The sequence below is a fragment of the Vigna umbellata genome, chromosome 4 (assembly GCF_029865625.1).
Source record: "Vigna umbellata cultivar VRB3 chromosome 4, Vumbellata_1.0, whole genome shotgun sequence".
NCBI classification, from domain to species: domain Eukaryota; kingdom Viridiplantae; phylum Streptophyta; class Magnoliopsida; order Fabales; family Fabaceae; genus Vigna; species Vigna umbellata.
The window spans coordinates 17,139,227-17,163,262 of NC_142168.1; the positions used below are offsets into that span (position 1 = coordinate 17,139,227).

The 24,036-nt window shown below is 38.3% G+C and overlaps 2 pseudogenes across 1 annotated transcript; one reads left to right on the forward strand and one right to left on the reverse strand.

Annotated features, from left to right (window-relative positions):
* Positions 1–1,288: 1,288 nt before the first annotated feature.
* On the reverse strand, positions 1,289–23,342 carry LOC124841101 (uncharacterized; annotated as a pseudogene). The gene is made up of 13 exons (XR_015786388.1): positions 22,975–23,342; positions 22,806–22,877; positions 21,947–22,012; positions 21,772–21,847; positions 21,578–21,655; positions 20,932–21,029; positions 20,768–20,841; positions 13,810–13,897; positions 9,942–10,099; positions 9,735–9,777; positions 6,243–6,308; positions 5,161–5,238; positions 1,289–1,719 (listed from the first exon to the last, which is right to left on the reverse strand). The product of XR_015786388.1 is annotated as an uncharacterized LOC124841101 (transcript).
* LOC148199372 (uncharacterized) lies at positions 6,317–9,706 on the forward strand (annotated as a pseudogene).
* Positions 23,343–24,036: the final 694 nt, after the last annotated feature.

Here is a 24,036-nt window from a genome sequence, read left to right on the forward strand (position 1 = left end):
CCTTGCAGAGAAAAAACACCTATGCAATTAAAATAAAGGAAAATGAAATGATAAATCTAATCATTTTCCTCTGCCCGATTTTCCCTTTTTACGGGTTGAAGGATATGTAACTGCATAATCACTAAGGTAACGTGGCTGGTGAGAGAATCTTTTGCTTCTTTCCTCCAACGGTCCCATAGATGTAGATGTTGTGGCAATAACTGGACTTGGGTCTAAAGGAGGAATGAGGGAAATGGGCCTTTCATTCCTTACACTCTTGATATCAATTTGTTTGAATTACCAACAAAAAACAATAATTACATGGTGAATTCCAATATAAAAGTGCAGACATCTAAATAAGGAGTATGTAAAGAAAAAGAGCATAAACCCCAAATTGCATAATCAGACTCCAATCCAAAATAGTTAAAGTCGATGGAAAATTCCGATGTTAGGTTTATAACTTATTGTTTAATGTATTTTCTTGGCAATGTATTTTCTTGGCAAAGTTGGGGTTGGTGCTTGGATAAGATTTTCTGAAGTCCATATAGACTTTTAAACAGGGTCATGATAAGTAGATGGTTAGGTGTTTTCCCCAAAGGGTCTAAAATAACAACACTCTTCTCTCCAAGGAATCATCAGATAACCCTAAACTGATATAGTCTCAATTAATCTTCATATAACAAATAATTAATTGTCAATAGTTTTTTCTTGTCAAATGAAAAACTTCATGTGTTACAAAGAGATTGATTCAAACCATAAACATGGGAGCATGGTTCAGTTTTATCATCCTTATAGCAGCAAGATCCTTGACCATTACCCAGATTCCCGGAGTTCAAACACTCAAATTGGGACCACAAAACATTCGTCAGATACGGTCTTAAATTTCTTGGCCTAGCTCGAGTATAGTAATGGTTATAAAGAGAAAACTAACAAACAGTAAAAGAAAGCTTAAAATATGAAATCTCACCGACCATGGCAAGAATAATTTAAGCTTTCCAGAGGATTGAAGGCATGGAGACAAAAAACTATATTTATAAAGAGAAGCTCCATGATATGCGGTAACAGTATCAACGTCATGATGTAAAGTTATGACATGATACTTAAAGTTTAAAAAAGTATAACCATAAGGGAAAACCAAAAAAAAAAAAACAAAACACTAACTGTTTGAATATTATAAAAATTATATATGGAATTAATATCTCTATTTCAATATACATACTTTATTTATAATAAAAAAAATATAAGTTAAAGTCAAAATACAAATAAAAAATACTAACAAACTAACTAAATATAAAATATAAACATAATATAATCTTAAAAGATCCCATCTTCTCATTGAATGATCATATGCTCCTGTTCAATGCCATATAACACTATAATGGCCTTGTTTGTAAAGCATACAATTAGCCTTGATATCTCAATAATTACTTTGTCAAGATAGGAACTTAAAATGAACATCACAGTATTGATACAGGTCAAAAAAATAATGCCTTCCGTAATCTTAAATCACATTCTGTGGCTAGAAATTCATTATGACATTTTCTTCCTATGAAGCTTGATCACACTAAATTAGCCTTCGATCATAAAACTAACCATGGTTACTTACATACGTTGGAGTGACAATTTCTACAAAGATGGGAAAATTACTGGACAGACACCACTTTATCAATTACTCGCTACATCGGCTATAAATATGCTGCCTGAATCACACCATCCAGCCAAAACGTCTTTCCCTGAGCACTGCGATGTAACAAACACTAATATTAGAAGTGATATCTCACATGAGTAAAAGCCTTTAAATGTTTAAAAGTAAAAAGATAGAAAGCTGCGAAAGAACAATATAGAATTAAGCCAACATTATTTATGGGCTTGGCAGAACCACAAAAGTGTGTGCAACTAAATTCTTGGTCATCATGCATGTTTACATCCATTGCTAATTTCCACGCATCGGTTTCAATCAACCATTTTGCCCTCATTTTTATTCTTTTAGCACACTACAATTATTTAACATTTCTCCCAAGGTTTAACTGTGTCATTTGCAAGAGAAGTATCTGTGCAAAAAAGTCATGCCAAGTACCCCATCCTACATATTTCTTCCTAAAAATTTTAACAATCCTTGAGGAACTTCACTTTGGAATGATTCAACAAAATAATCTCAATATGAAACCCAATACGGTAGTTGTGAATTTTTCCTGTTAGAAGGATGGACACTCAGAGGGGAGCCAAGCGTCCGTCGATGAGAACAAGGTTGTTTTATAGTGGGGTGTAATGGTAGGATATAATGCAGGGGCGACGGTTAAGGATGTGTGGGGTGCAGGACCGGACAGTCAAGGGTGTAGAGGTTTCTGTTGTAACAGGAGAGTGAGTCAAAGCTGTTATAAATAGAGCTCTTGTAACTTTGTAGAAGGCATGGAGTATTCTTATGTAAAGTTTGGACTTTGATCAGAAGAGGGAGGTTATGCTCCCAACCAAGGAGGTTATGCTCCCAACCAGGGAGGTTATGCTCCCAAACATTCTTTGTAAATAGATTTCTATCGCTGTCAATAATAGAACCCATTCTTTTTTTACTGTTTCTACCTAATGTTAGTGTTCATAGTTAGGTTTCCAACCCAGGAACCTAACAGAAAATATAATAATAATGAGGGTACCAGAGGCGCCTAAAGGTATTGCATCCATATAAAAAAAGTAAATAAACAATACAAGCAATACGGTAAAAAACCTTAACTAGACTAGCACATAATACATATCCAAATTGGAAGGATTATGACAAAGTATTTCCATCAGCAAACCCTTCTCAACCACAAGTTACTTTGAGGAGGAAACTTTTTATGGATGTTGGTGTAATTGGAAGGATTCTTACTAATCTTCAGGTCTATCATGACGATCGTGCAAAAGTAGAGTGCCTGCTTCTACCTACCAAGCTGTTTGGTAGACATAATGGGAAGAAGGCCACCAAAGCTGATGAATCTTCCCCAAGTTTGATGAATTGTCTGATGGGAAATCAAGTCTTGTAGCAAGTGTTAATCCAAGGACAGAAAGGAAGCCTTGAGGTAGCTGCGTGGGAAATTGTTGCAACAATTAAGGGCCAGTTTCTAAACTTCAACCTTGAGGACAAGGTTGTTTCTGCATCCGTGCATAATGATAGGATATGTAATGTGTATGTTAGGAGGAAACATATAGAGAAGTAGTTGTTAGTTGGGTTGTTAGGTTGAGTGAGACTTTCTATATATAGTTGGGGGGTCTTTGTATGCAGGGACTTTTTTGAAAGTTTGGAGAATTGTTGACAGGATCATGGGCATCCTGTGTGAAGGGAACATTGTCCCTTGGATGCATTCTTGCTGTACTTGTTGCCTTGAATCAATAATACAAGATCTATTCAGTGAGTATAGGTGGTTGCAGTGGTTTTCCTGGTTTCCTCTATCTAGAAACCTAACAGAGACCCTTTTGGATCACTGTTGTCTCTAAAGCAGGAGAACTCCGTGAGTGAATTCATCATTCAATTTGAAAGATTTGCTGGAGTTATTAAGGGATTGGATGAACAGTATTTGATGAAGATTTTTTTGAACGGACTGCAGGAAGAGATCAGAGCAGAATTGAAATTGTATAAAACAACAAATCTTTTGGAGATAATAAATAAAGCCCATGCTATTGAAGGGAAAAATATAAGGGTAGCAAAGGTAGCAGGGGATTATGGAGACACAGGAGGGGTAGGAGTTTCCCTATTCAAAGAGGAACAAAGGAATTGATAACAGCACCTCCAAGATCAATGGTAGCAGCTAATTCAGCATCACCCAGATCATCGGCAGAAGCAAATTCTTTTTCTAAATCTGTTACCAGCAAGAACAGTAATGAGGAAAAGGCTAACAGGAATGGCCACAACAGAGACAACTTTAAAAGGTTGACACCGTCAGAACTCCAAGAAAAGATCAATTGTTTTTGCTGTGATGAAAAATATAATGTGAATCATGTTTGCAAGAACAGACAACTCAACGTCATGAAGTTAACTAAAGGGCAAGAGGAAGGGAGCACCAAAATGAAGGAAGTTTCTATAATCGCACCTTTATGGGTCGGGGTATTGTTAGGACACAAACTCCTATTACGAAGGTCCATAAAAGAAGAAACAAGGAAAAAGGAAAATGCAGCTATTTGTTTTAGTTCAAACAGCTGTGAAATCTGTTAGTTAAGTTGTTGTGTTGGGAAACTTGTATAAATATAGGTGTGTTCTCAGGTTTTGGAGGTAGGGAGAAAATTATTTGATTAGTGGGAGGTTCCTGGACCCTCGAAGTGCCAAGGGTGTGGCTGTAAAGGAGTTTCTGAAACTTCTATACGCAATTTTCAGTTCCTTTGTGTTAGGTTACTGGGTATGAAACCTAATTGACTCATAACCCACACTCACACAATTACACACAAAGGGGAATTAAACGAAAGAATTGTATGCATTCACACCAACGAATGTCGTATACAATGATGACGCAGGAGCCTAACCCCCCTCACAAGGTCCAAGACCTGTCTATACAAAAGAATATGACTAACTGTCTTCTAACAATGAATAGAACTCTATTTATACAAGACCTCCCTTCCCTCCTTTCCTAACTACTAAAACAGTTACGATATTAACTCTTCCTTCCCTCTTAAACCCATTATCTCCTATTACTTATATCCTGTCACTTTGTTTGAGTTTCCTTTCCTTTTTTTGAGTTTCTCATCCAGATTCTATAAGGAATGAAGAGAGGTTTAATTGACATGATGTAAGATCCAAGTGAAAGCATTCGGGAGTTTGATTAATTCAATTCTTCTAAGAAAGATAACTTCAATATCAGGTGAAAAAATAAGTCTCCTTAAACACCCATAAGAATTGATTTTTAATTATAAGTATCATTGTTAATTTTCTAATCTAAAATAACTATTGTGTGGATAGTGATGTCCACGCAACTAATATAAGTGATGCTAGCAGTTCAAAAAATATGAACACTAAGCTATAGAAGTATACCCTTATCAACGCATGCTTGGGAAGTAACCCAACTTAAATTACAAAAAAAACAGAGTAAATTTCATTCAAATGGAACAGTGTGCCTGTTAAAAAGAAAAGCATGTGAAAGCAGATTCCAAAGTCACATTTAGATTTCGGCCAGATACCACAATGGAGTCAAGTGACAAATCATAAACAAGCTATATACAGACCTTACTAAAGCCTAGCCAATTGGAATCTCCTCTAAACGAAAATATTTTGGTGGTGTCTCTCCATCGTCCACAAAAGACCTGCATTGGTTGCTCGAAATTGAAGATCATTACGAGAATAATATGGATATGAACCAAAAATAGAATCCAAAAGAGGGTGTCGTCAATGAAAGCATTAACTTTTTTAAAGGAATTAAATGATTTTATTGTCATTTAGTAATTCTATATTTTATTCCTTAACATGTTCTCTAAAGGGCATTAACAAAACGCATCCTGAATACGCTCACTATGGGTGAGTTGTAAAATTTTAGTTTAAAGAGTTGTAATGTCATGTCTACACCAAGTAGGAATACATTTGGTACACTAAACTAACACTTTCATTTGTGCATGAAACAGCCATGTCTAAAAGACTCTAGTAATACATCTAAAGCCAAGTGATAAAATACAAAATAAACCAGTTGCAGAACAGAAAAAAAAAGTTCAAATATTTGCTTTCCTATTGCAATCCTAATCATATAAATCCCTATCCTGAGACAAAATACACAAGCCAGTTTGGAAAATCACACTTCACCCCAAAAGTTTAAAAAAGTGCTCTTGGAAATCTATTTCAGTAATGTTAAAATAAAAAAATATATATATTTTTTAAGCTAACAAAGAAAAAAGTGCTACTGCTAAATAAATAATTTTTAAACATTTGTATCCAAATGAAAAATTACAGTTGTTCACCTCTAAATACTTTGGAAAAAATGCTTTGAACAAAAGTTAATCCAAACAAGCCCGACATCTTTCGAAGTGCAAGATAAAAATGTACGGAGAACAAGTTGAACATTGGTGGACAGCATGATTATTGGATAAATTTCTGCTAAATTCCCATGGCTAAGAGTTCATACAGAATTCATTGCCTTGTCGATTATAACCTTCAAAGTTGACCTTGGTAGAATTAAACAAAATTTATACTTTGATATACAGGTCTTCATCCTCAATCTACTGTCAATTAGTCTTTTCAATAATTGATCCCTCTATAGTTTACACATCCTCCACACACCTTTCATTTTCTTATTCCTTAAAAAAATGAGAAAACTTACCTCATAATCAACCCCTTGAATATAGATGCAGTCCGGGTCTATTGTTGAGAAAGCCAGCCCTGTTATCTGCGGTATCAATGAAATCAATTACAGTCATCTGTGGCAGCAATAATCAACAACTAAAACAATAATAACAACATCAACAGTAACCTTATCCCACTAAGTGAAATCAACTATATGGATCACACAAAGCCACTGAGTAAGTTAAAAACCAAATTCTGAAGGATATTATTATCCACCGTGAAACCAAAAATGTTATTTTATATAGAAGAATATTGACATCAATGAGTGTGAAGCTGCACTGACGGGAAAACCATATTCCACAATCCCCAATGGCAACCCAGAGAGAGGCTAGTAATAGAACCATATATTGATTAACGAGATATTTTTGTTATGATTTCCTATTTTTGCAACCTTTTGCAATTAAGAACAAAATTGTAACTTATGTTTTTCTATGTTTCTTCTGTTCAGATATTTAATTAAGAAACAGTGAAAACATGATTTCTGTTGTGATAGGATTTAAGATAGGGCGGTGGAACAGTTGGAGAAGGCGGGCAAGGGGCCTATAAGTGTAAACCTTTTGTAATTCTGTAAGGGGGTTAGTCAATTATATACTTTGTACATACCGGTTTCGAACCTGGTGAGAGGGGTTAGGCCCTCAAGTTACACTTGGTACTCAGTGATTGTTACTGTGAATAACATACTCATTGTTTGATTGTTTTTGTCTTGTGTGAGTGCATATCAGTGGTGAGGGTGACTGTTAGGTTCTTACACTAAAGATTCCTAACAAATTGGTCCGACCCGCCGGATTGAGACGCCGCCAGAATCGTGTGAGGGTGAAGGAAATTGTGGTTGATAGAATGAAGGCACAGACAAGGGAGTTGACACCAGATTATTAGCAATATGCCAAGATTATGCTGCAATACGCCAAGATTATGTTGCAATACGCCAAGATTTGCAAGAAATCATAAGGATGTTGGGACCGGCGAAAGGAAGAGGAAGGGGAGAGAGGGGATGAACGCCATGAAGTGTAACCCAGCGGGGATAGGAGAGTAGATTTACCCGTTTTCAAAGGGTTTGATGCGATGGGGTGGATTGCTAGGGCGGAGACAGTTTTTGAGACCCAGTGGGTGAAAGAGGAAGGAAAAGTGTGTCGGGCATACAGTAGCATGGAGGGAAGTGCGGGATATTGGGTCCGGGCCTGGAAAATTAAAGCCAAGAATCGTTCTTGGGAAGGACTGAAGGAAGCTATGGTGATCCGATTTGGAGGGCAAAAAGAAATGAAGATTTACGACAATGACATCATTGCCGCTTCAGGTTCGGCTGGTGCGTTTCGTTGCACGCACTCCCCAGAGGCTCCAGATTTGAGCATCATCGAGTCGCTCATTCTGGTGAACGAAATCGCAGCGGTGGAAGCCGAGTGCTCTCTCGCGCTCTCCTCCTCCCAGCAGTGGAACATCATCACCCAGAACTGCGTGGCCTTAGACGTGCAGCGCGACCTCACACAGTGCCGCCGCAAGTGGCATGCGTTGCTCTCTGACTATGATTGCTTCAAGAGAACAACCACCGCTGGAGGCAAATTGTCGCCGAATTTCGATTACGAAATGTTTGAGGCAGTTGAACGTGTTGTGAGGGCACGTGAGGAGCGGGGCATGCCTGATCCCGAGAGAAGCAGGGAACAATGCGCGTGACACCACCGTGGAAATTGGGTCCAAAAGAAAAGGGCAACGGAGTAAGTTCAGACACCGCTTTCAAAGGCCCAAACTTGAACAAAGGCACGAGGACAACCATGAAGAAGAGCGTGAGGAAAAACCATTCTATTCGTGGGTGAAAAGAGAAGAGGTTGAGCACAAAGTGGTGAATGTTGAAGAGTGTTAGGATATTTATCCTATTTTATCATCATTATAGTGTGTCAAGGGTTACCCTATTTATCATGATATATTGTGTCTAGGATTACCCTATTTATCATGATTATATTGTGTCTAGGGTTACCCTATTTATCATGTACTTGTGTATCAATTTATTCTTATAAATAGAAGATTGTGAGAGGGATCAATTAAGCCCTCTAGAATTATTTTACAGTTTCAATCTTAAGTAAGAGAATAATAATAAAAGTAGCACTGAAGGGGTTGCAGAGCAAGCGATGAGTGGTGTTGAAACAGTGAAAGTGGTGGATGTGGCCACCGAGAACCAATAGGAGCAAAGGGGGCTTGCAGTTCATGTTACACCTGCAAAGGGGAGAGAGCTGCTTGAAGTTTTGAAAGACATTGAAGACCATTTTCTCACGGCTTATGATGTTGGAAAAGAGGTGATCATACTGCTGGAAGTTAATAGAATCCGGGAAGAATGGAAGATAGTGGAGGAGGATTTGCCACCACCCAGGCCTCCAAACCTGAAGTTGCAGGTAGTAGCCAGCGGGTTCTCTTCCTATGATAAGACCACATCACAATACAAATGGGCTCAAGTTTCATTGTCCCAACCTTGAGGACAAGGTTGTTTTGCAGCGGTGTGTAATGATAGGATATAAGATAGGGCGGTGGAACAGTTGGAGAAGGCGGGCAAGGGGCCTATAAATGTAAACCTTTTGTAATTTTGTAAGGGGGTTAGTCAATTGTATACTTTGTACATACCAGTTGCGAACCTGGTGAGAGGGGTTAGGCGCTCGAGTTACACTTGGTACTCAGTGATTGTTACTGTGAATAGCATACCCATTGTTTGATTCTTTCTGTCTTGTATGAGTGCATATCAGTGGTGAGGGTGACGGTTAGGTTCTTACACTAAAGATTCCTAACATGTTGTTTCCCCTGTCCTTTGTAAATTTGTACAAGAAATAAGATGGATACAAGAATCATTTTTTCAAATATTTGTAAACATAGAAAATGAAAGTAAAAAAATACATTTAAGCTTAATAGACTTAGTATTCCATTTCCTTTTGAGTAACTTGAAGAAAATCTAGAGCTTAAATGACGTGAAAATAAGAAATTAGAAATTGGCATAAGATAACAAGCTATTTAAATTATTCTTAACTTGAAATTGACTTCCCTATGTCAGAAAACAAATTTAAGTTCATATTATTGAATTCGAGAAAAAAAAACATAGTTTGAAGTAAACCATGGGTTTCAACTACACAGGAAACTCGGTAAAAGCAAAACAAATAAATAAAGGGCGTAATGTGTATCCAACGAAGCTAGATGTAAAGGGCGTAATAATACATGAGGCCAATACACAAAGAATGAATGAATTAAAAGGTGCATCATTCCATACATTATCTGACTTCCCCTTGTTATATCTGAAATTAAGATGATGTTGTTTAGAAAAAATAAATAAATCCACAAATTAAAGAATCAGATTAGTTTAGCAAATCAATTATTTAAAAACTTCAAAACAAAACGTAATTGCCCACGATATTACAATTTCTTTAAGAAACATTCTTTTAAACTGGTAAACAAAAATTTTCTGAGAGATCAAGGCAAAAAAATTGTTAAAACTAACCTCGTATTTTGAACAGTGCACCCATCTAGACAATGCCGACCATCTATATCAAAATGCATTCATGTTAAAGATTAATTAGGGCGAATTAAAAGTAAAATAAAAATAGAAAGGGAGCAGTCTCATGGCTCCTATTGAATCTATACAATATTTACATGGGTTAAATGATTTTTTATATGATTTTTCCTGAAATCAAAAACAGCAGCTAACCTGCGAGGATCATAAATAGTCACAGTACGATCAGCTCCTCCCACAGCAACATTACCATTGGAAGAAATAGAAACAGCATAAAAGATATCACCAGGGATGCCACAAACTCGATGTACACAACCACCATTTTCTTTCACTCTCAAGTCCCATATTGATAGCTGAAATTATATTAACAAGTGCATATAAATATGAACAAATACGAAGCATAAGGCAGAACTTGTTATAAACCACGAAACAGAAACATAGACACATGTGAAGACAGATATACAAAAAGCAATAGTAGCCCACCTAGTGGGATAAAGGAGGGTAGACACATACAGTACTACTCCCACAAAGAGGTTATTTCCAAGATTTGAACTTGTGGCTCCAAAGTGACAACCTTACCATTGTGGCAAGTCTTACTTCACTCTCAAAAATCAAGACACTGTATTCTAAAACTTTCAAAAACAGAAATGCATGTGCATGTAATGTGCTAGAATAAAATAAAGAAGGTTGAGTGAAATGAAATTGATACATGACTAGAGCACCCATGTCTTATCTTAGAATTTGGATTTGAATCTAACTCCAACACCACAAAATTGACTGGAAAATAAGAATTCCACTCTACTTATATACGCCATTTAGTCATATCACCAGTCAATGTGAAACTAAACATCATGCTTGAGATTTCAATTTAGGCAACTTACAAAGAAACTACAAATTAAGCAGGCAATTAGTGACACAATTAAAGCAGCTTGCAACATCATTTTTGTAATAAAAAACACAATCTATAGAATATTACTGTTAGAATAATTACTAAGTCTACTTGTTAGTGTAGTCAGTAGGACTAAAATAGGGGCTAGTGTGTTGGGTTATCTCTAATCATTGTACCTAGCAGTCTAGGACAGTGACTTGACCTTCTATCTCTCTATTGTATCAACTCTTTATCTATATAAATAACAGAACATGAGAGGTGTCTTTGAAGCCCTCAAGAACATATTTTTATCTCAAGTTGGTATCAGAGCAGGTTCATCCTGCTCTAGTTTCTGTCCTAAAGTGGTCCACCAGCATTGCATTGTCATTGTTGTTTGCATTTGTCCGGTGCCCATTGTCGCCGTCCGCAGTTGTCTTGCCACTGTCTGCAGCTGTCAACTGCAGTTTGAAGCTCTTCAACTTGGTTCTATGCCATCTCGCATCTGTCCGCCACCGTCCGCTGTCGTCCGCCGTCACTGGATCTGGTTCGCCTCTTCACGCGACGACCAACCCCACCGGTGTCGGCATCTGATTCTTCCCCACGCGCCGCTTCTTTGTGCGCTGCTTCTTTGTGCGCTGCGAACAGGCGCGTGCAGCTCACGTGCCACCCTCTGGCCGCCAGAAAGTCACCGCGACACCTCCATAGTCGTCGCCTGGACCTCCTCTCTCTGCTCTGCCCCTCAAAACCCTGCTTCAGTGAGGTCCAGAAGCTCCCCTTGAAGAAAACCCTAAGAAACCCCTAGGGTTTTCTAGTTCCTCTCGGTTTTCTGGCTCCTTTCTGGTTCCTCTCCTATTTTTATCAACAATGGCATCTGGAAGTGTTCTTTCTTTCTCTGGAAGTCCCTCAATTACTTCCGAAAAGCTAAACGGAAAGAATTACCTCTCTTGGTCTGCTGCCGTGGAAATGTGGTTTCTCGGTCAAGGACATTATGACCACCTTGAGCAAGATGGAAGCCAAGTACCTTCTGAAAAAGCTGAACAATGGAAACAAGCAAATTTCCAATTGTGTGCCCTATTGTGGCAATCTGTGGAACCCCGACTTTTGATATCTCTTAGAGCCTTCAAAACATGTCACTCTTTTTGGAAGAAAGTTCAAAGCATTTATGCTAATGATATTCAACGTCTCTATGATACAGCAAACAAGCTTGCATGTCTCAAAATGATAGACCATGATATGGTCTCCTTCATGACTGAAGCCCAAGCAGCTGTGGAAGAGTTGAGAATGTTCTTGGAAGTGGAATCTTCGGAAGACATCAAGAAGAAGCTTGATGAGAGACCACGGTGAACCTTTGTCAGATCCAGAAAGATACAGAAGGTTGGTTGGAAAACTAATCTATCTTAGCATAACAAGACCTGATCTTTCTTATCCAGTGGGAGTTGTGAGCCAATTTATGCAAAATCCTCATATTGATCATTGGAATGTTGTGGTACGCATCCTTAGATATGTAAAAGGGAATCCATGACATGGACTGTTGTATGAGAACAAGGGAAGTACTGAGTTAGAAGGATACTGTGATGCAGATTGGGCTAGTTGTCTGAATGATCGAAGTTCTACCACAGGATATTGTGTACTCCTTAGAGGGAACCTTGCATCATGGAAAAGCAAGAAACAAAGTGTTGTTGCTCGATCTAGTGCAGAAGCTGAATATCGATCTATGGCCATAGCCACATGTGAACTTATTTGGATCAAACAACTCCTTCAAGAATTAAAATTCTGTGAAAATAAGCCTATGAAGTTGTATTGTGATAACCAAGCAGCTCTTCACATTGCCTCCAATCCAGTGTTCCATGAAAGAACAAAATATATAGAAATTGATTGTCATTTCATCAGAGAGAAGTTGTTGTCCAAGGATCTCATTACAGAGTTTGTCAATTCTAATGAACAATTTGCAGATATTCTGACTAAGTCTTTAAGAGGGCCTAGGATTCAGTTTATATGTTCCAAGCTTGGTGCATATGATCTATATGCTCCAGCTTGAGGGGGAGTGTTGAAATGTATTAAGTTTATGTTGTTTTTGTGTGTGTGCACCCAACTTAAGAGGTGGGTTGTACTCTGTCATGGTATTTTGTATATATATATAGAATACCAAAACCTTGTAAGAGTGAATGAATGAATGAAATGTTTCAGTTAGTTCTCTAACAGTTTTAAAGATCATTCTATTTCTGAAAAAAGACTTGAAAAGTGCATGTTTTTATAAATCACCAATTCACTTCCCCTCTTAGTGTTGAGAAACAAGCTTCTTTATTTCTAACACAATTCAAGAAGATTAACTAGAAATGGAGATGAAAATACAGGGGAGGGTGTTCCCAAGAGTTTAGAGATAAAAGAGAATAGCTTTTCACGTAACAAACCTTTGTTTGGATGTTTGGATGGCTTAGTTAGACTTCTTTCCTGTTTAGATAGAGGGTTTGGGAAAGGAAGTGTTTTATCACTCCTTCCCATGCCCAAGCTTCTCTATATAAGGAGAATATTTGTGAACTTTTGCCACAACTTTGTTCATAACAAATCTTGAGTGATTTTTGTGAAGAGCGGGTCTTTTTCTTTCTTAGAGTTTTTATATTGAGTAGAGACTCAAGTGACCATCCTCCTGCCTTTGCAGATCTCATGGTGAGAGGGTGCATAGGTCTGATTCAAAGTTCAATGATGAAGCTTCTAAATGCACCTATTCTTTCTAGAAAGTGCTAATTTATCCCCCCTAGTACACGTTCCTCGGCGTTGAGGGCATCCCCGAAGAGCTGGGGATTTTGTGACGTTTCGGATTGGCTGTCTTGTGTTTCTAATAAGTTGTTTCATAGTTGGCATGGTAAGTCGTACTATATATATCTATATTTTTGTATAATGAGCAGGTTTAGATCTATCCTAACCGTGAATTACTTATATTCTATATTCCTTATAGCCTATATTATTTGAAGAACCACAATTAGAAGCCATGTTTTTCAATAATAAGCAATGTCCTCATGTCACATGACTTTTAATTTAGATGTCACCCGGATCCATATCTTAGTTCGTGCTTCAGAGGCCATGCAAAACATGTGTCTAGTCTAATGTGTAAACATTACACCAAAATTGAGTGTCCATGTTATACAATTTGCAACAAATAAAAACATCGAAGAAACCATTAGTCAACAAATTTACCTGGCTTCCTTCCGTAATAGCTAATGTAGAACTTTGATCTCCTTTAACTACATTTTGCAAGAAGTTTAATGAAGTAGGGTACCAAAGCCTGAAAGGACAAATTAATTACGGGGAAATTCTCAAAAAAGAAATATAAACAGATAAAAACATTTGTCAACAATATTCCTTTTGTTTTTGGGACATATTTGTCAAAAACATGGTTGCCATCTTGAAACAGATAACCATTTTGTTTGAGAGAATTCCAAAAAAGTGAAGGAGCATTCAAAATGGTTATAGTGATTAGAGTGTCCTTGGAAAGAATTAGTCATAGGAAATAGTTCAACCTTTTATCATTATTGTCCCTGCTAAATCTAAAATGCTACTTAGACCAGAAACATTCAATGTGCATCTCTCCCTTCTAGTGATAATGTAGAGGTCTTTTTTTATAGCCATAAAGATAGTTATTCTCCACTCCATTACTTGGGAGTAATGGGGGTAGTGACCCTGTTATTAGGGTTTCTTGCTCTATGTAGACTCCAAGTCCAATATCTAAACCCAAATATTATCAACTTCTTCTACTCGTCTAAAGACAGAGAGCTGCTAACAACGACAGACCAATTATGTTTAGAGAAAATTACACAAACATCTAAATTTTGTCAAATTTATCCTAACTCCCCCTTTTGTCAACCTCCTAACTCCCATTAATGATTTGAAGGACATTATATTGACATCTCTTATTCATTACACTAACCTCTATTTAAAAAATATTATATCATATACCACTATAAGGAAAATTGATGTTGAAAGTCCCACATGGACTAGAAATAAGACCAATTTATAATATATAAATGGGTGCAAACCTTACCGTACAAGTTGGTTTTGTGAGATTGAGTTATGCTTAAAGTTTACTTTTTAACATGGTATCAAAACTATTGTTAAAGTCTATCTGATAGGTTTCTTTTGTCAAGAAACCGATCAACACTCCTCAACTCTCAAGCACACACGAAAAGACACAAAAATAGTATGTACATTATTGATATATGAGTGAAACAATGTACAAAGAATCACCCCCAAGGAAGCCTCTCTCCCTCCACTAGAACAATTATCCAATCTGCACCAAATGTACAAAATGACTAACTCCCCCTGTACAAAACACACACTCTATTTATAAACTCCCTTCCCCTTCCCACTAACTAACTAACTGTCAAACAACTCTTCCCTCTTAACTGCCCTCATTTCCTAAACCCATTATAACCTATCACCTTATATCCTATCACTATCTTAGTAAGATTTGTTGTTTGTTAGGCATATTGTTTCACCCACTATCGGATCTGATAGGTTTCTGGTGTAGAAACCTATTGAAACGCACACTACACACTCCCAAAAGACTTCAAAGAATGCTGTATAACCTCTCTTTGTATTATCAACAATCAAGAATACAAAGTAAACTAGTGATGAGAGCTTAACCTCCCCCTTACAGGAATTAAAGAATTCCTATTGAACAACAATTCTCCAAAAACAGTCCTCTCTAAACAACATACAATGTTTATTTATACAACCCCTTCCCGCCTTTCCTAACTGCCAAGGCAGTTAGGCCAGCTAATGTTTCTTTCTTCTTTCATACACTCTTAACCTCCTAACATTACCTCCCTCCCCTTCAACAACCTTGTCCTCAAGGTTGAATTCAGGGTACTGATCTTGAATAGTCACCCTATCCTCCCAGGTTGCTCCTTCTCTGCCTCCTTCCTGCCACTCTACCAAAATTTGTTGTATTATATCGTCTCCTTGCTGCCTTTGTCTAACCCCTAGAACTCTCACCGGCCAATAAGTTGGTCCATCTGCTTGCAACTCAGCTGGTAGATCCTTCTCTACTTGTTTTTCCCCCACAGCTTTCTTCAACTGTGATACATGAAAGACTGAATGTATCCTTGCTGATTCAGGTAACCGCAATCTGTATGCCACTTTTCCCACCTGCTGAATCACCTGAAACGGTCCAAAATAACGAGCTGCAAGTTTGGGATGTAACCGAGTAGGCATGGTAGATTGTCGATGGGGTCTAATCTTCAAATAGACCCAATCATCCACCTTAATATCTGCCTCTGTCCTCCTTTTGTTTGCCTGCTGTGTCATTAAATCTTGGGCCCGATTTAAATGGACTTTCAATTGCTTCAATGCCTCGTCCCGTGTCATCAGATCTTGGGCTACAGCTTCCACTGACGTCTCCCCTGGAACAAACCGGCTCAAAGATGGAGGAGCCCGACCATACACCGTTTCAAATGGTGTGCACCGAGCAGCCCCTTGGTAACTGGTATTATACCAGTATTCTGCCCACGGTAGCATTGCATTCCAGCTTTTAGGTTGTTCCGAGCAAAAGCACCTCAAATATCCTTCCACAATTCTATTCACCACCTCCGTTTGCCCATCTGTCTGCGGATGGTATGCTGTGCTCATCTTAAGCTGGGTTCCCTGCATCTTAAAAAGCTCCTTCCAAAATAGGCTTAAAAATAGGGGATCTCTATCACTAATAATCGAAACCGGAATCCCATGCAACCTGACAACTTCTTTAATAAACACCTCTGCCACTGTTCTTGCCGAATAGGGATGTTTGAGTGCCATGAAGTGGGCATATTTACTTAATCGATCTACCACTACCAATACGGCATCATAGCCCTGAGATTTGGGTAGCTTCACAATAAAGTCCATGCTGACCTCCTCCCACACTGCTTGGGGTATCGGTAAGGGTTGTAATAACCCTTGCGGTGATGCAGCCATGTATTTGTGCTGCTGACACACCACACACCCCGCCACAAAATCCGTGACTGCTTTCTTCATGCCTACCCAATATAAAGCTTGGGCAATCTTCCTGTATGTGCGAAACACCCCAGAATGGCCTCCTGTGCTGGTCACATGGAACTCAGCTAATAATTTGGGGATCCAAGCCGATTTGGTGGATATAACGAGCCTCCCCTTGTAGTGCAATCTGTCATTCTCCAATGTGTAAGCTGGATGACAGTTTGGATCTTTCTTAATATCGCTTATTATTCTGCCCAACGTTTCATCTTCTTCGACCTCTCGCAACACTTCTTGGAAGTCTTGCCAATATGATCGGGATAGTACCTGTAATGCCGCTTCCTCCATACCGCCTTCCTCTTTTCTGGACAGGGCGTCTGCCACTTTATTTGAACTCCCTGTTCTATATACAATTTCAAAGTCATAGCCCATTAACTTGGCTATCCAATTTTGTTGACTGTAGGTTGTAATCCTCTGCTCCAGTAGGTATTTCAAACTGCGTTGGTCAGTATGTACCACAAACCTCCTTCCTAGCAAATAGGGTCTCCAATGTTGGACTGCCAAGACCACTGCCATTAACTCTTTCTCATAGATAGATTTACTCAGGGATCCCTCCGATAGTGCTTTGCTGAAATAGGCAATAGGTTTCTTGTTCTGAGTCAGCACGGCACCCAACCCTCCTCCCGAAGCATCGCATTCCACATGGAATACCTGCGTAAAATCTGGTAAAGTCAAGACTGGCGCCGACGTAACCGCGGCCTTCAGTGCCTCCATCGCTGCTCCAGCCTGCTCCGACCACACAAATTTACCCTTTTTTAACAATTCTGTTAAAGGCTTTGCAAGCTTCCCATATCCTTGCACAAATCTCCTGTAGTACCCTGTTAAACCGAGGAAACCCCTCAATGCTTTCAGGTTTTTTGGTTCGTCCCATTGTAAAACAGCTTTGATCTTCTCCGTGTCCATCTCCACTCCCTTCTCTGAGATTTTATGTCCCAGGTAACCTATCTGTTTTTTTCCGAAGTCACACTTCTTTCTATTAGCGACCCAGCCATCTCGTTCTAATCTGTCTAGCACCAAATCCACATGCCCAAGATGCTCCTCCCAACTTGTACTGTATACCAAAATGTCATCAAAAAAAAACCAGTACAAACTTCCTTAGATACTGCTGCAGGAGCCCATTCATCGCGCTCTGGAACGTGGATGGTGCATTTGTGAGGCCAAAGGGCATCACTAAAAACTCGTAATGGCCCTGGTGTGTGCGGAAAGCTGTCTTCTGAATATCTTCTTTCCCCATCCTAATCTGATGATAGCCCGCTTTTAAGTCGATCTTCGAAAAATAGATAGCTCCTCTCAATTCATCTAAGAGCTCTTCGATTACAGGTATAGGAAATTTATCCGGTATTGTGGCTCTATTTAGAGCTCTATAATCCACGCAGAACCGCCAACTGTGGTCTTTTTTCTTTACTAATATAACCGGACTAGAAAAAGGGCTTGTGCTTGGTCTAATCAACCCGGCTTCCAGCATGTCCGCCACTTGTCTCTCAATTTCTCCTTTTAACAGGTGTGGGTATCTGTAGGGACGCACATTTACTGGATCCTCTCCTTCCTTCAGCGGAATTCGGTGCTCCATATCCCTAGATGGTGGTAATCCCTGCATTTCCTGAAAAACGTGATAGTGCGCCTGCAACACGGTTTCCAATTCCGCTTTCTGCTCCCCCGTCAAATCAACTGGCCCCTCACCGTCCACCTCTTTCTCCACTCGACCCATATCCCAAGCTATGACCCATGACTCAGCATCTGTCAATTTTAATAAAGATTGAGGCTCCACCAGCTGTCTGGCTAAAGCTGGGTCTCCTCGTATCCTCACCTTCTTACCTTCCTCGATATACCCCATTGTCATTTCTTTCCAATTTATCATCACCTCCCCCAATTTAGCTAGCCATTCAACCCCCAATATGATGTCTACTCCGCCCAGTTCGAATAAATGGAGCCTCTCCTCAACCACGGCCTCTGCCAATTTGATCTTTACCTGCTCACAACACCCTCTAGTCTCTTTCCGCTGTCCATCCCCCAAACTCACCTGATAAGGGGGCGTATCATTTATGGGTAACTTCAGCTCTTCCGCCAGTCTCCGGCTAATAAAGTTGTGGCTGGCCCCGCTGTCGATGAGGACTAACACTTCCCGGTGCCCAATCTTTCCCCTCAATTTCATCGTCTTCGGTTGGGTTAACCCTCCTGCGGAACAAGCCGATAACTCCATAGGTTTTGAATTTTGATCTATCCCTTCTTCCGGGTCGTCCTCCTCATCCTCCGCCAACAACAATACTCGCAGACTCTTCTCCGAGCAGCGGTGGCCAGGAGCAAAGGGGTCTCCGCACCGGAAACAACGACCCTCTTCTCTCCTTTTAAGAAATTCCGGATACGGTAAGTTTCGCACCGTCCGTCCCCGATTATCGGCGCCTCCGGTCACACTCCCTCTCGAGCTGCTCGTCGGCATCGCTCCCTCTCTCCTAGCTGATCCATTGCCTTCCGTTCCCCCTGTCCGGTTCGTGGACAGACGTTCGGTTTCGCCACGTATTACCGATCCTACCATGCGCGACCCCGATGGGTTAACTTTCATCCCGTTCCATCCCCCTCCTTTCGCTCTCATCATCGCATCTTCTACATCCCGCGCGATCCTGATCGCAACCATGAATTCTTGAGGATCATGAATACGGACTTGTCCCTTGATGTCTTCTCGCAGTCCGGCGAGAAAAAACCCCATCACCAGCTCCTCCGATAACCCCCGAGTCTGACCTATTAATATTTCAAAGCTCCGGACGTACTCCTCCACTGATCCCTCTTGCCGCATTGTCGCGAGCCGTTCAAACACAGATCCTCTGGATCCCCCTCCAAAGCGATTTACTAACGCCATTTTTAGGGCCGTCCAAGAACGAATCTTGGCTTTTTCCTTCCAAACGTTAAACCAATAACTCGCACTGCCTTCCATACTAATATACGCAAGCTCCACCTTATCCTCCTCCGCCACCTTTTGAATGTGAAAGAACCGTTCTGCCCGATTAATCCAGCTATGAGGTTCCCCCCCTTCGAACGATGGTAGATCCACCCGTTTTCGCCAATTGTGCGGTATCCCCCCATGATCAAGTCTTCCCCCATTATCATTCACCGAACTGTCACTCCCTTCAGAGTTTCCTTCGTGATTATTCGTTCTCACCCCCATCATCTGCATCATCTGCTGTATATCTCGTCTCACAGCGGCCGCCTCCGCCTTCATCCCCTCCATTGTAATTTCCAGTGTCTCCATTCTCCCTTCCATGGCTTTCTCCGACAACGCAATATCCGGCAGGTCGGACCAAATTGATAGGTTTCTGGTGTAGAAACCTATTGAAACGCACACTACACACTCCCAAAAGACTTCAAAGAATGCTGTATAACCTCTCTTTGTATTATCAACAATCAAGAATACAAAGTAAACTAGTGATGAGAGCTTAACCTCCCCCTTACAGGAATTAAAGAATTCCTATTGAACAACAATTCTCCAAAAACAGTCCTCTCTAAACAACATACAATGTTTATTTATACAACCCCTTCCCGCCTTTCCTAACTGCCAAGGCAGTTAGGCCAGCTAATGTTTCTTTCTTCTTTCATACACTCTTAACCTCCTAACAGGATCACTCATTAATGTATAGTCTCACGCTTGAGATGTATATACTTCGACATGAGGGGGGTGTTGGAAATCTCACATAGACTAGAGATTATGTCAATTTATAACATATAAGTGAGTACAACCTCACTTTAGAAGTAGGTTTTGCGGGATTGAGTTAGGCTTAAAGGCTACTTCTTAATAATTACACTAACCTTTATTTTAAAAATATTATATCATATACCAATATAAGGAAGATTGATGTAGGTGTTAAGTGTAATTTACTCCTGTTCTCAATGTAAAATAATTTATTATTTAAAACATCTTTATAAAAAGGATAATGAAATATCATTGAACTCAAGCCATCCATGCAACCCTTCACTAAATCTTTTCCCGGACCCTTCTCAAGTATGTATCAAATTCTTTTGAGGTGCATGTCATTAACATTACATCAACCACATGGAAAGAATTAGAATATGAATGAATGGTGGAAAGTAAACATTTCCAAAGAATTGAACTTGAAAACAGAAAATAAAAACCACTTACGGTCGTAATGTGCGAATGTGCATGTCTTGATCATAAATATCAACGGTTTTGCAAAAGCTATGGGCAACAGCTGTCTGGATAAAGTAAAAACTGAGTAAGGCACTTTAAGGTTTTTCAAAAAACAATTGTGTAAATGGAACCACCATCAATTGTACAGTGCCTACCGTGGACCATTGATTTGGGCAAAAGCAGAGCCCTGACCAACTGCCTTCCCCAATACCATTGTCATGAGGCAATGCAGAATATGTTAGCTTATCAACATCTGCAGATATGTTCAACAAAATCTAAGACAATGATTCAGTGATAACTTAAAAGCTGGATAAAATTAAAATATGGGAGAAGGAAAATGCAGACAGCAAAAGTTAATTTGAAAAAGCAGGTTGATTCTATCAACATTGTCTTGGACATTAGGCAAGTAAATGGCTATGGTGATTTCTTCACAAACATAATTGGCCATACCCCTTGGCATCAGACTATCTGAAGAATGAACAGATAGGATGTTAATATGGAAACCCAGGCTTCTTATTTTAGTTATCAGAAAATTATCTCCCATCAATATGTTAACTTTAAGTCTGTGCTTACCTTGAAGGTATACAATGGTTCTCGTGTCAAATTTTTTAGAGTACTCTTGGGTGGGAGATTCCACCTTTTAGTTGGCTATCCAATGTCTTTAAATGAGTATGACTATATTTTTCTAGAAGAACATCATAATCAAATGCCAGTAGGTCTACTTCAAAATAAATCAAGTTAAATTTAATTATCTACACAGGGAAAGCCAGAATGGTTAACATAAAAGAAAAGAAAAAATACCTTCACCAGATGCATCTAGTTTAGACACAATGAGATGACCATATGAATCCACACTTCCCAACATTACATCACCACAGCCTAAAATCATAGTAGGTTAAAATATAGAACTGTTATGTCCATGCAAGTTTTGATGACAGACACAGTGTAGCAAAACAAAATATTAAAGAAACGCTCATAATTGAAAAGTCACTTACTCTCCACCTCAGCAAGAGCAATACTCTGAATTTCTGAACGATGAGGACATCGGTTGAGTAATGAAGAGTCAATAATCTGTAAGAGACAACAATATGCAGACTTATTAAATTAGTAAATAAGTAAGCATTCGCAAAGATCATGGAAGTAGGATTTTCTTTACAAACCTATATATACCTCAGTGTGTTCAGGTATCAACAGGCTATCTTTTCCTTCATTGACTGAAGACTCTCCCAAAGCAATCTACAGAGTAATATATAAACCATAGTTAAAAAAAACAATATCCAAAATAAATCAGTAAAGTGATACTTTGTGTTTTAGCACAACAAAGTTTACTTAAGTATGTTTGGATGAATTTGTCGATAAACATTTACAGATAAAAAAAAATAACAAGGTAAAACAAATTTACAAAAGTTAAAACTTTATTTATGCATAAGTTCTAATCAGTTTTTAAAGAAGCTAAATGAGATAGCTTCTATATATTGGCTCATTCATTATCTAATATTTATTTTCTGAGACTAGATAGTCCTACTCGTGTCATGTAAGATCACATCCGTGATAAAATTCTTCATTGTAGTATTTAACACATCTGTGCACATAGGACTTGAACTCGAGATTACTGATTAAGCTAGAACAATCATGTACTCCAATGATGCATAGGCTAATTTCAACTAATGGGAGAAACTTATCCAATTTTACTTTCTTACTTTCTTACTTTCTTACTTTCTTTTCTGTTAACTGCTCATTGAGAAATTCATCCAATCACGCCCTATCTAACAAACACAATGAATTTTACTAGAACAACAAACCCCATCCCAAGTCTCTATAACATCCAAACCAAATAACTCAATTAGATGCATTTTCAAACTTTCTCTTTTTTCTATCGATGGTTTCCTTTCCAGTGTCGTTTAACCACTTCAAAAACCACATCACATCAAGAAAGGGGCTTGTGACAACAAAAGTCTACAACTGAAGAAAAAAATAAAACTACTAAAATTCCACACTTCGGGTAGAGAAAATGAAGAAGGGTGCATACGTGGAGGTGGAGCTTATAAATGTGGGGACCGGAAGCTATGTAGACAACACAAGAACGTCCATCCTCGCTAACCTGAGAAGTCATCACAAACAAAAAGAGGTTACAGTGATTTCAAAAGGGATAAGACAAAAGGGAAGATGAGAGAAATGGAGATGGTAATGGTACTCACACGAAGTGCAAGGCGAGTGCACTGGATGCTTCCAGGAGAAGGGTAGTCAATCAGAGTGGAAGGAACCACTGCTTTCTTCAAACACTTAGCCTCCAACATATCTCTCTCTTCGTCTCTCGAAGTTTGCTTTCGAAGGTGTTGACGCTGTGCGTGTGTTTGTGCTAACGTTCTGAGTTAGCCAACACGAGAAACTTGGTTTGATTTGGATGGTGAGAATCAGAAGAGTTATGTGCTGGATTCAGCATCAGAGTGTTCTGAAGTTCATTCCTGCTGCAACCTTTTGAATTCGGCTATCTATTCCTGAGTATGAACAAATATTCCATCCAAAAAAGCCAAGTGAACCAATAAAAGTAGAAGCATTTTGGGGAAAAAAAAACTGAACTGGAACATTTTCTGTAAATCAAATTGGTTTTATGAAATGCTAATGAGTTTATACTTTTAATTTTTATTATATTATTTTATTTTAATATATTAAAATTCAATAATTAGAATAAAGACCTCATATTATATAAATAAATAAATAAATATATATATATATATATATATATATATATATATATATTAATACAAACTTCATATTTTTAAGTTAAATTTAATCAGGACAAAAAAATATTCATATTTGTGGTAAAATTTGTGATGAATAGGAAATTTATATTATATTATATCTATATTATATTATATAAATATTATATATAGGAAATTTATTTATTATATTATATCTATATTATATTATATAAATATTATATACAGAGTATTTTTTATTTTGATGTACACAATTTTTTTCAAGTTTATACTTTACTAAGTAATCGCTTATCAATTTTATTTTTAAGTGATTTTTTTCTATTTTAATTCAAATTTTATTAAAATTTAATTATTTTTTAACTAAAATAATTATTTATTATAAAATATTACATATAAAACTAATAAAACATATTTATATTTATTTTTATAATTTTACTTTATTTTTTTTATTATCATAAAAAAGTAAACACATGTGTGCATGTTTTTACATTAGTATTTTTAATGAATATTTGTAACATTCCATTTAATAATATAAAATTA